The sequence below is a fragment of the Balaenoptera ricei genome, chromosome 5 (genome assembly GCF_028023285.1).
Source record: "Balaenoptera ricei isolate mBalRic1 chromosome 5, mBalRic1.hap2, whole genome shotgun sequence".
Classification (NCBI taxonomy): Eukaryota; Metazoa; Chordata; class Mammalia; order Artiodactyla; family Balaenopteridae; genus Balaenoptera; species Balaenoptera ricei.
The window spans coordinates 120392612-120406960 of record NC_082643.1 but is presented as its reverse complement, the minus strand read 5'-3'; positions in this window follow the sequence as shown (position 1 = coordinate 120406960).

Here is a 14349-nt window from a genome sequence, read left to right as displayed (position 1 = left end):
ATTTTCTTAAATTTACCAAGGCTTGGTTTGTGACCCAAGATATGATCTGTCCTGGAGAATGTTCCATGAGCCCTTGAAAAGAAAGTGTATTCTGTTCTTTTTGGATGGAATGTCCTGTATATATCAATTAAGTCCATCTTGTTTAATGTATCATTTGAAGCTTGTGTTTCCTTATTTATTTTCATTTTCATTTCAAAGTCCCCTACTATGATTGTGTTACTGTCGATTTCCCCTTTTATGGCTGTTAGTATTTGCCTTATGTATTGAGGTGCTCCTATGTTGGGTGTATAAATATTTACAATTGTTATGTCTTCTTCTTGGATTCATCCCTTGATCATTATGTGGTATCTGTCTTTGTCTCTTGTAATAATCTTTATTTTAAAGTCTATTTTGTCTCATATGAGAATTGCTACTCCAGCTTTCTTTTGATTTCCCTTTGCATGGAATATCTTTTTCCATCCCCTCACTTTCAGTCTGTATGTGTCTGTAGGTCTGAAGTGGGTCTCTGATAGACAGCATATATACGGGTCTTGTTTTTGTATCCATTCAGCCAGTCTATGTCTTTTGGTTGCAGCATTTAATCCATTTACATTTAAGGTAGTTATCGATATGTATGTTCCTGTTACCATTTTCTTAACTGTTTTGGGTTTGTTATTGTAGGTCTTTTCCTTCTCTTGTGTTTCCTCCCTAGAGAAGTTCCTTTAGCAGTTGTTGTAAAGCTGGTTTGGTGGTGCTGAATTCTCTTAGCTTTTGCTTGTCTGTAAGGTTTTAATTTCTCCATTGAATGTGAATGAGGTCCTTGCTGGGTAGAGTAATATTGGTTGTAGGTTTTTCCCTTTCATCACTTTAAATATGTCCTACCACTCCCTTCTGGCTTGCAGAGTTTCTGCTGAAAAATGAGCTGTTAACCTTATGGGGATTCCCTTGTATGTTATTTGTTGTTTTTCCCTTGCTGCTTTTAATAGTTTTTCTTTGTATTTAGTTTTTTTTTTTAAATGAACTTTTTTTTAATTAATTAATTTATTTATATGTATTTTTTTTAATGAACTTTTTTAAAAAAATTAATTAATTTATTTATATTTTTTTATTTTTTTGGCTGTGTTGGGTCTTCGCTTCTGTGCGAGGGCCCTCCCCAGTTGCGGCAAGCGGGGGCCACTCCTCATCGCGGTGCACGGGCCTCTCACCATCGCGGCCTCTCCCGCTGTGGAGCACAGGCTCCAGACGCGCAGGCTTAGCAGCTGTGGCCCACGGGCCTAGTCGCTCCGTGGCATGTGGGATCCTCCCAGACCAGGGCCCGAACCCGTTTCCCCCACATTGGCAGGCAGACCCTCAACCACTGCGCCACCAGGGAAGCCCTGTATTTACTTTTTGATGGTTTGATTAATATGTGTCTTGGCGTGTTTCTCCTTGGATTTATCCTGTATGGGACTCTCTGCACTTCCTGGACTTGATTGACTATTTCGTTTCCCATATTAGGGAAGTTTTCAAGTATAATTCCTTGAAATATTTTCTCAGACCCTTTGTTTTTCTCTTCTTCTTCTGGGACCCCTATAATTTGAATGTTGGTGCATTTAATGTTGTCCCAGAGGTCTCTGAGGCTGTCCTCAATTCTTTCCATTCTTTTTTCTTTATTCTGCTCTGCAGTAGTTATTTCCACTATTTTATCTTCCAGGTCACTTATCCGTTCTTCTGCCTCAGTTATTCTGCTATTGATCCCTTCTAGAGAATTTTTAATTTCATTTACTGTGTTGTTCATCATTGTTTGTTTGCTCTTTAGTTCTTCTAGGTTCTTGTTAAACGTTTCTTTTATCTTCTCCATTCTATTCCTGAGATTTTGGATCATGTTTACTATCATTAGTCTGAATTCTTTTTCAGGTAGACTGCCTATTTCCTCTTCATTTGTTAGGTCTGGTGGGTTTTTGCCTTGCTCCTTCATCTGCTGTGTGTTTCTCTGTCTTCTCATTTTGCTTAACTTACTGTGTCTGGGGTCTCCTTTTCGCAGGCTGCATGTTTGTAGTTCCCATTGTTTTTGGTGTCTGCCCCCAGTGGCTAAGGTTGATTCAGTGGGTTGTGTAGGCTTCCTGCTGTAGGGGAGTGGTGCCTGTGTTCTGGTGGATGAGGCTGGATCTTGTCTTTCTGGTGGGCAGGACCGCATCTGGTGGTGTGTTTTGAGGTTTCTGTGTACTTATCATGATTTTAGGCAGCCTCTCTGCTAATGGATGGGGCTGTGTTCCTGTCTTGCTAGTTGTTTGGCAGAGGGTGTCCAGCACTGTAGCTTGCTGGTCATTTAGTGGAGTTGGGTCTTAGCGTTGAGTTGGCGATCTCGAGGAGAACTTTCGCCGTTTGATATTGCATGGAGCCAGGAGGTCTCTGGTGGACGAATGTCCTGAACTCAGCTCTCCCACCTCCGAGGCACAGGTCTGACACCCGGCGGGAGCACCAAGATCCTGTCAGCCTCACGGCTTTTTGCCTCTGGAGCTTAGAAATCCCAGCAGTTTTTGTTCGGTCTAGTCTGCCCACAGCCCAATCCTTTGCTGTGTATCCTATAGATTTTTCTTGGTTTATACCAGTTAGTACCTCTTACTTCACTCTCTGAACTTTCAGGAAATCTGAGGTCTTCTGCCAGCATTCAGTAGGTATTCTGTAGGAGTTGTTCCACATGTAGATGTAATTTTGATGTATTTTTGGGGAGGAAGGTGATTTCCATGTGTTACTCCTCCGCCATCTTGAAGGTCCCACCTAAAGTCAGGATTTTAATTTGCTTCTAATAGTCAATTAGGTAAACTATCAATGAAACGGAAATGGTTTGTTAAAAACTATAGGTCCTTTGGCATAGTAAAAAGTAGCAAGATTTGGAAACAGGGTAACAGATGCTACACTTTTACCTCCTTGAGGGCTGTATCCCTCCCCGGTTCATTTTGTGTCTTCCGCTGCCCCAGGTACAGGGCCTTGCACAACAGTGGTCATTTAAAATGAACTAAAGAAGAGAAAGAAGTTATTTTCTTAGATAATTGGTAATGTTTTACATTGTCCCTGATAAAGGAAATCACCTTATTATATTCTGTCATTAAAAGTTGTTTTTATTTCTTAGCCAAAAAATACCTCTACACATTATTTTCTATCATTTTTGTTTAATTTTCAAATGCTTTGTCCTCAAAAATAGCTATTTCCCTAATGTGCAACTAGTTTAAGTTCTTCTGTTCTGATCATAATGTATGTAGTTAACTACCAGCCTTGGGTGATGACTATTTGGCAGTATAAACATATTCATATCTATAGGTTTAGCATAAAGTATTGAAATAACTGTTGTTTTGTTTCATTTTAATGGGGAAATACAAGCAATCATCAGATTGTAGAACATACTGTGTGAGTCTTCAAAGCTATCTCAATATTCAGGCAGGACCAAACATCATTAACGTGTTTCTTTGATCTAGCTCGCAACATTAAAACATCATTTTATAGCTTGGCCTCATGCCATGTAGTACAAGAGAGATTCATTGTGAGAGTAAAATGGATGATTTCTCTTTCAATCTGTGTGAAAACAGCCTTCATAGAAAGACCCCAGAATACTTTCCCTACCTATAATGATGTTTCTCCATTATATCTGATCCTTCGATTTCAAGAGGTTGAAGAAAATAATAAATATTCAAGAAGTAAGAGTTGTATGAATTAATTTTATTTTGCTCCTCTGAAAGTATCTTTGGAATAGTGATATAAAAAGTTGTTAGAAAAAAGAGAAATAGCAGAGAAAATTGAGATGCCCTGTACATTGTGGATTGACATATCCAATATTCTTAGGCTTGAGGCGTTTGGACTGAATTCTCCGCCAAACATTTGAATTAGAGAACTGTGAGTATAAATAGATGAAAATTTAACTGGGATAGGGAGAATTTATGTGTATAGTTTTTCTCCCTCAGACATGAGCAAGAGCTCTCAGTAGTCATAGAAGAAATAGAAGATGGGAACTCAGCTCACTTAGCGTCAGATTTGTGTTGTTCAGCATCTTCTGCCTTCCGAGAAAAAAAAACAGTAGATGCCCTCATTCATTTTTCTTAAAACTCACACTTGAAATCAAACACGTACACAGAAATGAAATGAAATTACTGGAACCTATTGGTTAAACCCAAAGATTTTTCTCTAAAGTCTCATTTTACTCGGGAATCCATGATCATTTTATTTTCCCTCCGGAAGGTAGAGCTCAGCCCTCTGGAAAAGATAAATAAGTGTTGATTGGACGAATGAATCCAGATCTTAAAATGTTCTTTTCCTTAAGCCCTGTATGTAACCTATATTTAAGAATTAATCTTTGAAAGATTCCATTCACAGTTTGTGCCTATGGTTTTATATATAAATTATACATTTATAACTCAATTCTCTTGTTGATCAGGGCAGGGAATAGGGTTAGTGCAGACCCTCTAGAGTTCTAAAACTTGTCATAGCCTTGTATTTACAGCAAGCGAAAAAATCTTAAACTGGATTAAAGGGCTTGGGATGGTAATAGAAGTATTTTTTATCCAAGCCTGACTATTCTGGGGGCAACAGCTTTCTGGCTCTTGTGAAAAATCTTAACTTTAACTCAATATAGAAAACTCTTACTTTTCATTATAGGATAGAATTTAAACAAAATGAAGCCAGGAGAACCATGTCAACTTAATTTATATTACTTTATAAATAATAGACTGTGTGTTAGCATTCCTTGAAGTCAGTCTTGGTTATTTTATATACATGTTTGTCTCTGTGAGTTTTATATAACTCCTTTACCTAAGAAATTAACCATTTTGACAAAGAGTAATGATAGAACCTCTACACATTAATAGCAACAGGGATGGCAATGAGACAGAAAACAAGAACTTGTCACATGTTGGAGCTCTTTGTATGCTGTTATATAATGTATCAGTAGATAAAAGCTCAGCAAAATGTATTATAATTGTGTAGAAGAAGAAAATCAGTCTTAGGAAGTAATGTTCCAAAATAAGCACACTGATGGTGACCTTTGAGGTAGATTGGGTATGTGGTGGGTAAGAGAGAGGGGAAAGAAAAAGAAAAGAAAAAAAGATGATTGGCAAAAATTTAATTTCAAAACTCAGGCTCATTTCATTATTGAATGAGTTATATTTACACCATCATCAAATATATATGGGGCATCTATGTATTGATATATGTATATAATGTGCTGCAGAAATGTAGTGGTGAGTTAGAAAGATTGCAGCAGACCCTGACCTCCTGACTTTCACATTGTCATTACACAGCTAAATTGACAGTTAATTTAAGTACAACATTACTTACAATTATCATGTACTATCTTTAGTGCCGCAGTGAAAACATACAGGGTGATGAGAATGAGTATCAGGCAACCTGAGCTAGTCTGGGGAGGAGTGAGGGTGTTTAAGGGGTCAGAGAAGCTTACCTATGGGACTGACTTTCAGTGAATCATGGTACCTAGCCTGATTTCATTGTTTCATTTAGCAGAAAAAAAAAGAAAAAAACCCACAGCCACAGAGTGTCCAGGGTAATAGCGGGTGAAGGGTAGGGTGTGTATGTGAGAGTTTAATTTCAGTAGTTTAGCAGGAACCTGTTTTAGAAAAGTCTCAGTGTTTGCAACCATCTGACCCCACTTAATTGTTTTCTGGAGGATTGGATTGACTATGTAACTAATACTTTTTAATACTTAAAAATTCTCTTTATAGTCACATTCAAATGTTAAAGCTCTTTTAATGGTGCAGCATCCTCTAGCAACCTAATCTACTGTCCCTTCCTTTGACCTGCCTTCCTCTCCTTTCCTTCTCTTCATCAGTCCTTTTGGTTGGGGCTATGTCAGACACAGCAGAGAGAGACCAAACAAAAATTCATCAATTATCTGGATATATCCACACTTCTGGAGCTTGAACAACATCTAACATTTGTTCAAATGTGTAATATACTCAAATTTTTGTTCTTCAATAAAATTGATTTCTTGACATTATAGTGTAGTAGAATCTATATAGAGGTATACAACCTGGGCCTCAGCTTGGGCTGTGCTGTTTTCCAGTTACTTAACTTTGGGCTGGTCTCTTAACTTCACTTGGTAAATAGAGTAATGGACACTCATTGAGAGAAATGAAAATAAAATGAGATATGTGAGAAAGTGCTATGTAATTTTAAAAGGGTTATATAGATACACAGAAAATTTTTAAATGGTTACCAGGTTGATCATGTTTCGAATAATAAAAAAAAAAGTTATAACACTAGATCGAATTGATTTACCTGAGACTAGCTCTCAGTGTACAAGTGAATTGAACATGATATTCTTTTCAAACACTTTTCTTCTTTTAAAGGAATTTAATTTCTATTCTTCTAAAGGAATTTAATTTCTATTCTTCTAATAACCAAACTACAGCTAGTAGTCAATTTAGTAGATGTAATAAGAGAGCATCATTTGGCCACCTCCTAATCTATGCCAGATGCTGTCCTGTTCCTCAGCTCTCTGAATTGCTATAAAAGTTCTGATGGGAAGGTCTCTGATTGGAAGGCAATCTGCTATTTGCCTCCCAGTATTCCATCTCTCCTTCTTCCACAGTAACAGCACTTGTATCAGGACATATGGCTAGCAGAAAAGAAGGCTGCATTTTCCAACTAGATGTGGATCAGCTGTAGCCAATGGGATACAAGAGGAAAGATTATGTGATTGTTTCTGGGAAACTTTCTGTGGTGGACAGATACTAGGGAAGCCCTCATTATCTCTGTCTTCTGGTGTTCATGCCGTTCTAGAATCCTTCTCCCTGGAGAGTGTGGGTAGGATCAGTGACTTGTTTCTAACCAGTAAAATATGGTGAAGATGATGGGATGTTACTCCCACAGTTAAGTTATATTACATAGGACTCCATCTTGCCAGCAGACTAACTCTAGAGGCTCTCTGTCCCAGCTTGGTGAAGTAAGTGGCCGCACTGGGGATGTCCATGTGTTAAAGAACTTCACGAGTCCTCAAGAAACCATGGGAGGCCTCTAGGAACTGTGGGCAGCCTCTAGGAACTATGGCCTCTAGGAGCTGAGGGCAGCCTCCAGGCAACAGCTAGCAATAAGCTGGACCCTCAGTCCTACAAGCATAGGAAACAAATTCTGCTAACAACCTGGGTCATCTTACAAGTGGTTTCTTCCCTAGCTGAGCCCACAGATGAGAATGCAGCCTGGCCAATATCTTCATAGCAACACTGTGAAACCCTAAGCCAGGGAACTAGCTAAGCTGTGTCTGTATTCCTGACCATGGAAATAGTAAGATAATAAATATCTGTTGTTTAAGTTGCTAAGTACATGGTAGCTTGTTGTGTGCAATAGATAACTAACATACTTCTTCAGAGACAGCTGGCACAAGCCCTTTGCCCTCTTTTTATTTTTCATGTCTGCTTCCATCCTTTTGCCTAAAACTCAGCTACAACTTTACTGGACCAAGAGGTTGGGGACCACACTTTTGAGATGCTGGAGGCTTGAGGTGGAAGACATCTAGGTTCCTGAGGGGGAGGGGATTTCATGTGAGCATAACTATTTATCTGGTTTGAGCCATTATTTTGCCTTTTCTAGTTTTCTATCATTATTCCAAATAATATAGTATTATCAACGGAATTTGTTTCATTTTACTGTTTACTACAATAAGAATATATGTTTATTATAGGAGATTTGGAAAGAACAAAGAAGAAATATCACTCATTTACTATACACTCAGAAACACCCACCATTAACATTTGGTTTATTTCTCTTTAGTATTTTGATCTAAGTGTTGGGAAAAAAGACTTCTATAGCAAATATTTGTGACATTTAAATGTCATCACTTCTCTGTCATTAAGATAAAGTTTATTGAAATTACTTTAAAACATCTGTTTGGAATGTGAAAAATCTAATCAAACAAGCATTTGGCAAGAAAAAGACAAAATATCCCATGGTTTTTTTTTCATTAAATTTAAGTTTTTGTAAAAAGTCAATTTAAGCCGTTTGTTTTTGTGTTCAGTATTTGACCTCAATAACTAAACAGATAACTCAGATGTAGATTTTTTGCATTCACTGATGAACCTCAGATTATTGCTTAACTTTGTACATATATATGTATGAGCTGTGATTTTGCTAATATTTTCACATGCTAGTTAAAATTTGTGTGAACTCAAGCTTGCCATATTATTTATTACAGCTTTTTTAAAAATAAATTAATTTATTGTATTTATTTATTTTTGGCCGTGTTGGGTCTTCATTGCTGCAGGCAGGCTTTCTCTAGTTGCGGCGAGTGTGGCATACTCGTTGTTACGGTGCGTGGGCTTCTCATTGCGGAGGCTTCTCTTGTTGCAGAGCGTGGACTCTAGGTGCACGGGCTTCAGTAGTTGTGGCATGCGGGATCGGTAGTTGTGGCACATGGGCTTAGTTGCTCCGTGGCATGTGGGATCTTCCTGGACCAGGAATCGAACCCGCATCCCCTGCATTGGCAGGCGTATTCTTAACCACTGTGCTACCAGGGAAGTCCCTCATTACAGCTTTTGAAAAGTTGAAGGTTTGCTAATCTTAGTTTGAGTTTTATTTTAAAAATTCTCAAGTCCAAGGTTCTGAGTAGTTATGGTCCTCTACATAATGGGTCCAATCTGTCTTTACAAAAATATCTCCCAATCAACCCTTAGCCCCAGGCATGCTGGTCTATCCCAAATAAGCTTTCTAAAGCTCCCTCCTCCACACCTTTGCTCAACTCTCCAGCTTATTATGATCTTACCTCCTCTGCACTTTAAATGGACCCATCCTTTAAAGTCAGTTGAACTCTCAGCTTCTTCATAGAATCTCTCTTAGATCAAGTCAGACCTCCATGATTTCTCCATCCCCCAACTCAGATTATTTCCTCTGCACACTACCCAGATGGCATTAAGAACCTGCTATTTTCTTATAATTAGACTTTCTTACTCCCGCCTCTCTTCTGCTGGTAGGCATGGAATGGAGATTTATTAGCATTTTTGTTGGAAAGTTAATTGATAAATATAGCTATTAATAGCTGTATTTTCCACTTATTAAAATGAATAGCATCATTTTCAATGAAAAGTCTATGAATTTACTTCATGCATGGGGAAAGATTTAAGAAGAAAGTAGAAAACAAGGAAATATAAGCCTGAATTTTGGAAATCTATAACCTCATCTTCTGAACTAAAGTTGCGTTAAGGAGACACGGTTCGGGTCATTGTGTTTCATTTGTATTGTCCTTGATGGGAGCAAATCTGTCCATGTGATCTTACTGTATTTCCTTTGGAAATGAGGAAAACTGAATAAAATGATGTGAGGAGTACAACATGACATTTTCCAAAAAATGAAATTTGTAGAGACTCTTTAATTCAAGTTGAAGGTGTCAATTAACACTCAGCAGCTTTCGTGTTCAAGAGTACTTCTCAAAAAATAGATAACCACATTGAGGTGCTCCTCTTTTGAAATCCTCCCAGGGTGTTTCGCTGTGTTTTTGTACTATAAGGCCACAAGAGCACCGATGGCAGGATCCCATGGTGCATGTTTCAGTGTTCAAGCATACCTTGTTTTATTGTGCGTCCTTTTATTATGCTTCAAGGAGTTGTGTTTTTTACAAACTGAAGGTTTGTGGCAACTCTGTGTGGAGCAGGTCTATTGGCGCCATTTTTCCAACAGCATTTGCTCACTTCTTTCTCTGGGTCACATTTTGGTATTTCTCGCAATCTTTCAAGCCCTCCACCAGCAAAACGATTATGGCTTGCTGAAGGGTCCGATGATGGTTAGCATTTTTTAGTGTGAAAGTATTTTTTAATCAAGGTATGCGTATTGGTTTTTCAGACATAATGCTATTGCACACTTAATAGACTGCAATATAGTGTAAACATAAGTTTTATATGTACTGGGAAACTAAAAAACTTGTGCGACTTGCTTTATTGCGATATTCGCTTTATTGTGGTGGTCTGGAACTGAACCTGCAATATCTCTAAGGTATGCCTGTACTTAATGGAGTAAGCTGTAATTTTAAAAAATTTAATAAATCCTCATAATTATGTTAGAAACTTTAAAAAAACTGAAATGGATTTCCTAATTAGAAAATCAAAATATAGGTGGGACTGAAAAACGTGACTTGCTGGTTTGCAAAATACTTTTATAATCCAATTTTATTAAACTCTTAGGTGATTCCATGTATTATCAATAGGTGAAGCAGAGATTCAAGGTACAGGCTTTCAGAGGTTCAAGTTAGTGGTAGAAAGAAGCCTTCCACTCTGATCCTTTAACTCCTTTGAATAAACTTCTCTCATTCTTGTGAAAAAGAACTTTTATTTGTGGTGGTGTGGCATTTTAAATCCATGCCAGGTTATTAAGTTAAAGAATAGAAAACTCTGTTATTTAATTGCAAAAAGCTGGTAATTATCCTAAATTGAACAACTCTGTTTACTCTCTCATTTTCTGAGAAAAAAAAAAAACTTTCTACAATGTTTCTTACACTAGGCACAATTTTAGATATAGTCACTTTTCTGCTTGATCAAGGTAAATAGAATGGGCAGGGGACTCTGCCTCTAGGAGGTAAAATAGAAAGCTGGTGAAAGGGGGGATAATTTGCTCTTTCCTCTTCATTGACAAGTTGCTTTATACATTTGATGTACAACTCCAGATTCCATTTTGTTGCAGTTTTATTTTCTAAGTTTCTGTGTAAGGTAAAATATTCCAATGATTTGCCATTTTAAGAATAATTTACAATTTGAGAGAGATGCAGCACTTTTAAAAATTATATACATACATATATATATATATTTATTACCAGAGCACATTTAATGATGGTAAATCAAGTGCTGTCACTCATGTGATCCCAGGGTAGTTCTTGTTCAAGGTGGTGGTGTCCTTGTAAATCTCGCCACTGCACAGGGATTTGTTCCAACCCAAGGGTCATGTTTTTAGTCCCCAGCTATATCTTTGACCAGAAACTACATATTAAATCTTAGTCGTCTTTCTCTGTAGCCAGAACCACAGTAATATGGAAATAGTCGAAGTGAACACTGTGGAGCTAAATAGGTAGAGATGAGTACTCCCAGGAGGAAAGGATGATGTTTCTAATGACTAATTTCTGTAAATCATGGTCGAAACTCAATGGACATTTTGTAATTATATTTCCAAATTATAACACCTTGTTTAAAAATGGAATTTAAAAATTCCATAAAAATCAAGGACCTTGTGGTATGGCAGAAATAATATTGAACTTGGAATTAAGGGCCCTGAGTTCTGCCCATTAAGTATTTCTCAAACAGACTCTCTGAATCAGAATCATCAGAAATATTTGCTAAAATGCAGATACCCCAAATTCTGACCAAACGCATTAAATTTGAATCTTTGATGGAGACATATGGGAAGCTGTATTTTTACCAATCACCTTAAGTGATTCTTATGCGCTCTAAAGTTCAAGATCCTCTATTCCTATTTCTGTTTCCTAAATTTTTTTCCTAAATTTTTCTGTTTCCTAAATTTTCCCTAAGTTTCTTTTTTTTCCTAGTTCTGTTGATTCCATTAGTCTTTAAGTACCGTATTGTGGGGCACAGTAGTTATTTTGTTTAAATTATTATCTCTTCTATAAATGAAAAAAATTACAATCTGTAAGTATAGTTAATGATTAACCTTAACAACACTGTAGTCGTCTTTTATTTTATCTGCTATTTTCGAACTAAAGTTTCAGAAGAATTTAGTGCTGTGTGATTTCCCTTGCTCCTGATTTTTAGAACATACAGAAAGAAATTTCTTCCCATAAAAAAGTATAGTATTGGTGTTATGTTATGCCCTTAGGAGAAGATATATAACAGAGATGAAGGAGATACTCACACAATCTTAACGATCGCACTGCCACCAAATCCTATAATGATTCCACGGTCAGGTTTTATTTCAACAAGATTTTGGTACTGAAGAAAAGCACTGAAAATAAAACTGGAATGATTGAAGAGCTTTGAAGAGGGATGAAGAGAATAATAAAATGAAATTATTGAGGGAGGTACTAAAATCAGAGATGATGATGAATCTTCACTCCTTTGTAAGTACCACAAGCTTCATAAGGGCAGCAGATTCTTATAAAATTCCTCTGAGTAGCATTTTAGCTTGATTTAAAAATATATATATTACTACTTCTTATTAACATGTTTTCTTTTTCCTCCTCCCATGGTATCCTGACTGAATTGCAGGGGAAAAACACATAATTCCTTTGTAAAAATAAGGAAACTATAGTATGAAAGAACTTTTTTTTTTTTAATGCAGATGAAGAAAGGAAGATATAGATGTGAAATCAAGTATGCTTTATGTGGTTGTCTGAGATAATATTTGAGTCCTATGACCAATCACACTGTGATTGGTCCCCATGCCCCAAATATCTTCATACCTCATTTGCCAAAAGTTTTACACTGGAGAGATCAGATTACAGTTTTTCATCAAAGATAATATTAATGGGAGAAAAATAAAACAGAACATTCAGCCTGAGGCCTTCATGCAGCAGTAGGAAGAAAGAATATAATTACTTTTGTCTTGGGAATAATGTGATATATGCAGATTAGTCATTTGTAAAAAGCACCGGCTGAACATGAATCTTTCTTTTTCCTCTATCATTATGGTACTCTCACAACCTGGATCGCTTGGGTTAGATTTGAGATTTTTAGCTTTAGTTATTGGCTTTCAATTTAGGACAGAATGGTTTTTCTCATCTCCTAAAATGCATAAAATAATAAAGAACTTAAATTGGAATACTAGATATACTTAAGAACATTTCAGGGTATGTTTATCACGGCTTAACTATTGGCTTATAACAATCAATTAAAAAACAAATTAGAGCTCTAGAGTTTTTATAGTATCAGATGTCAGAAGCATTCTTTTTTGAAAGTGGATAAACAATTATGAAATATTTGTAAGAATGTAAACATAGCAAAAATCAGCAGAGTTGAGGTACTTTTTCCAAGTGCCCTTTTTAAAGAGCTCATCTATTTGACCTCTGTCTGTTAGACACATGGCACTGTTCAACATGTGTCTTCTACAATGTATTTCCTTCTAATCCTTCTGATAATAGATTTAAAGCAGATCTCCAAGGAATGCCCTAGTCAAAAGACACAAGTATAGTAAAAGAACAGCAAGAAGGAACATGGGGATAAACAGTTAAGCTACAGTTTCTAATAAATTATTAATTATTAGAAAATAATTAATGCATAGTCTGCTGATTGTACACGTTATCTACAGGATAAGATTGTAAAGTTTTTAACCCACCAAAATGATTGAATATGTTTCTACTGTTATATTACCTAATAAAAGATATTACTTATGATAAATTTAGAACAGCTAGAATTTGAAACACTTTTGTTTCATGTTTACTAAGCCAACATTGTTTGCAACGTGAGGTATTTTCTGAGCATGAAATTTCTAGTTACACCATGTCTAATTTTTCTAATTCCAACAGCCATTTGGAACTTGTTCCTGATCATAGATTAGCCGAAGTGAATTCGGTGCCTTTAGAAAAGGAATATAACCTTTCTTTGTCTAACTGCTGTAATATTTCTTCTCTTTGACATCAACAGTGTCCAAAGTACTCCTATCAAGGTACATATGGTACAAATGGAACAAACAAAAAGTGATTTATACATACTTGAGTGTGTCCTATACTTTATTAAGTGAAGATGAATTGCTATACTTTGCAGGGATGCATTCTCTCTCTCCCTCCTTAAATTCATTCTTTGTAGATTTCAAGAGCTTGGTCTTAGGTCTACTGAAAATGTGTTTTAATATATTACCACTGTTTTTCTACTTTTTGATGTCTGCTATATGACTGATCATTGCAATGTTCCTGTAGGGAATCTTGGTTGAATTCCATTTTGGACAGAGCCCAGCATATACAAGATTTAGATTTCTCTTTATATTACTTGTTCTTATGTGATTTCTATTGAAAGATTTCCAATGGCATATGTGATATTCAAGTTTTTGGTATATATATGATTTAGCTCTCTATTTTCCTTTGTATGTGTGTCATTTTACGAGGTCACTAATGAACTTTCTATTAAGGCACTTTGGTTAAAGCACTTTAGTACAAAGAATGGCTTTTAGGGATCAATAATTATGGTGAATAAAGTAATGCATTAATGTAGAGAAGGAGCATTTATCATTAACTTCATAAATGCACATTATCTTGTAGTTTAATGGGCAAGCTCACTTCCATCTATCACTCTATAGAGTATTACTGTTCATAGTCTGACTGCTGTTTTATCAGAAAAGTGTTAAAGCAAAGAATTAAGAGTTTTTGAGAAGCCAAAGGACTATGTGATCTCACCCTTAAGCCTCAGGGAAATATTTTGCATAAAATCTGTTCCTGATGCTTTTAAGTTTAGGATTGTGAAG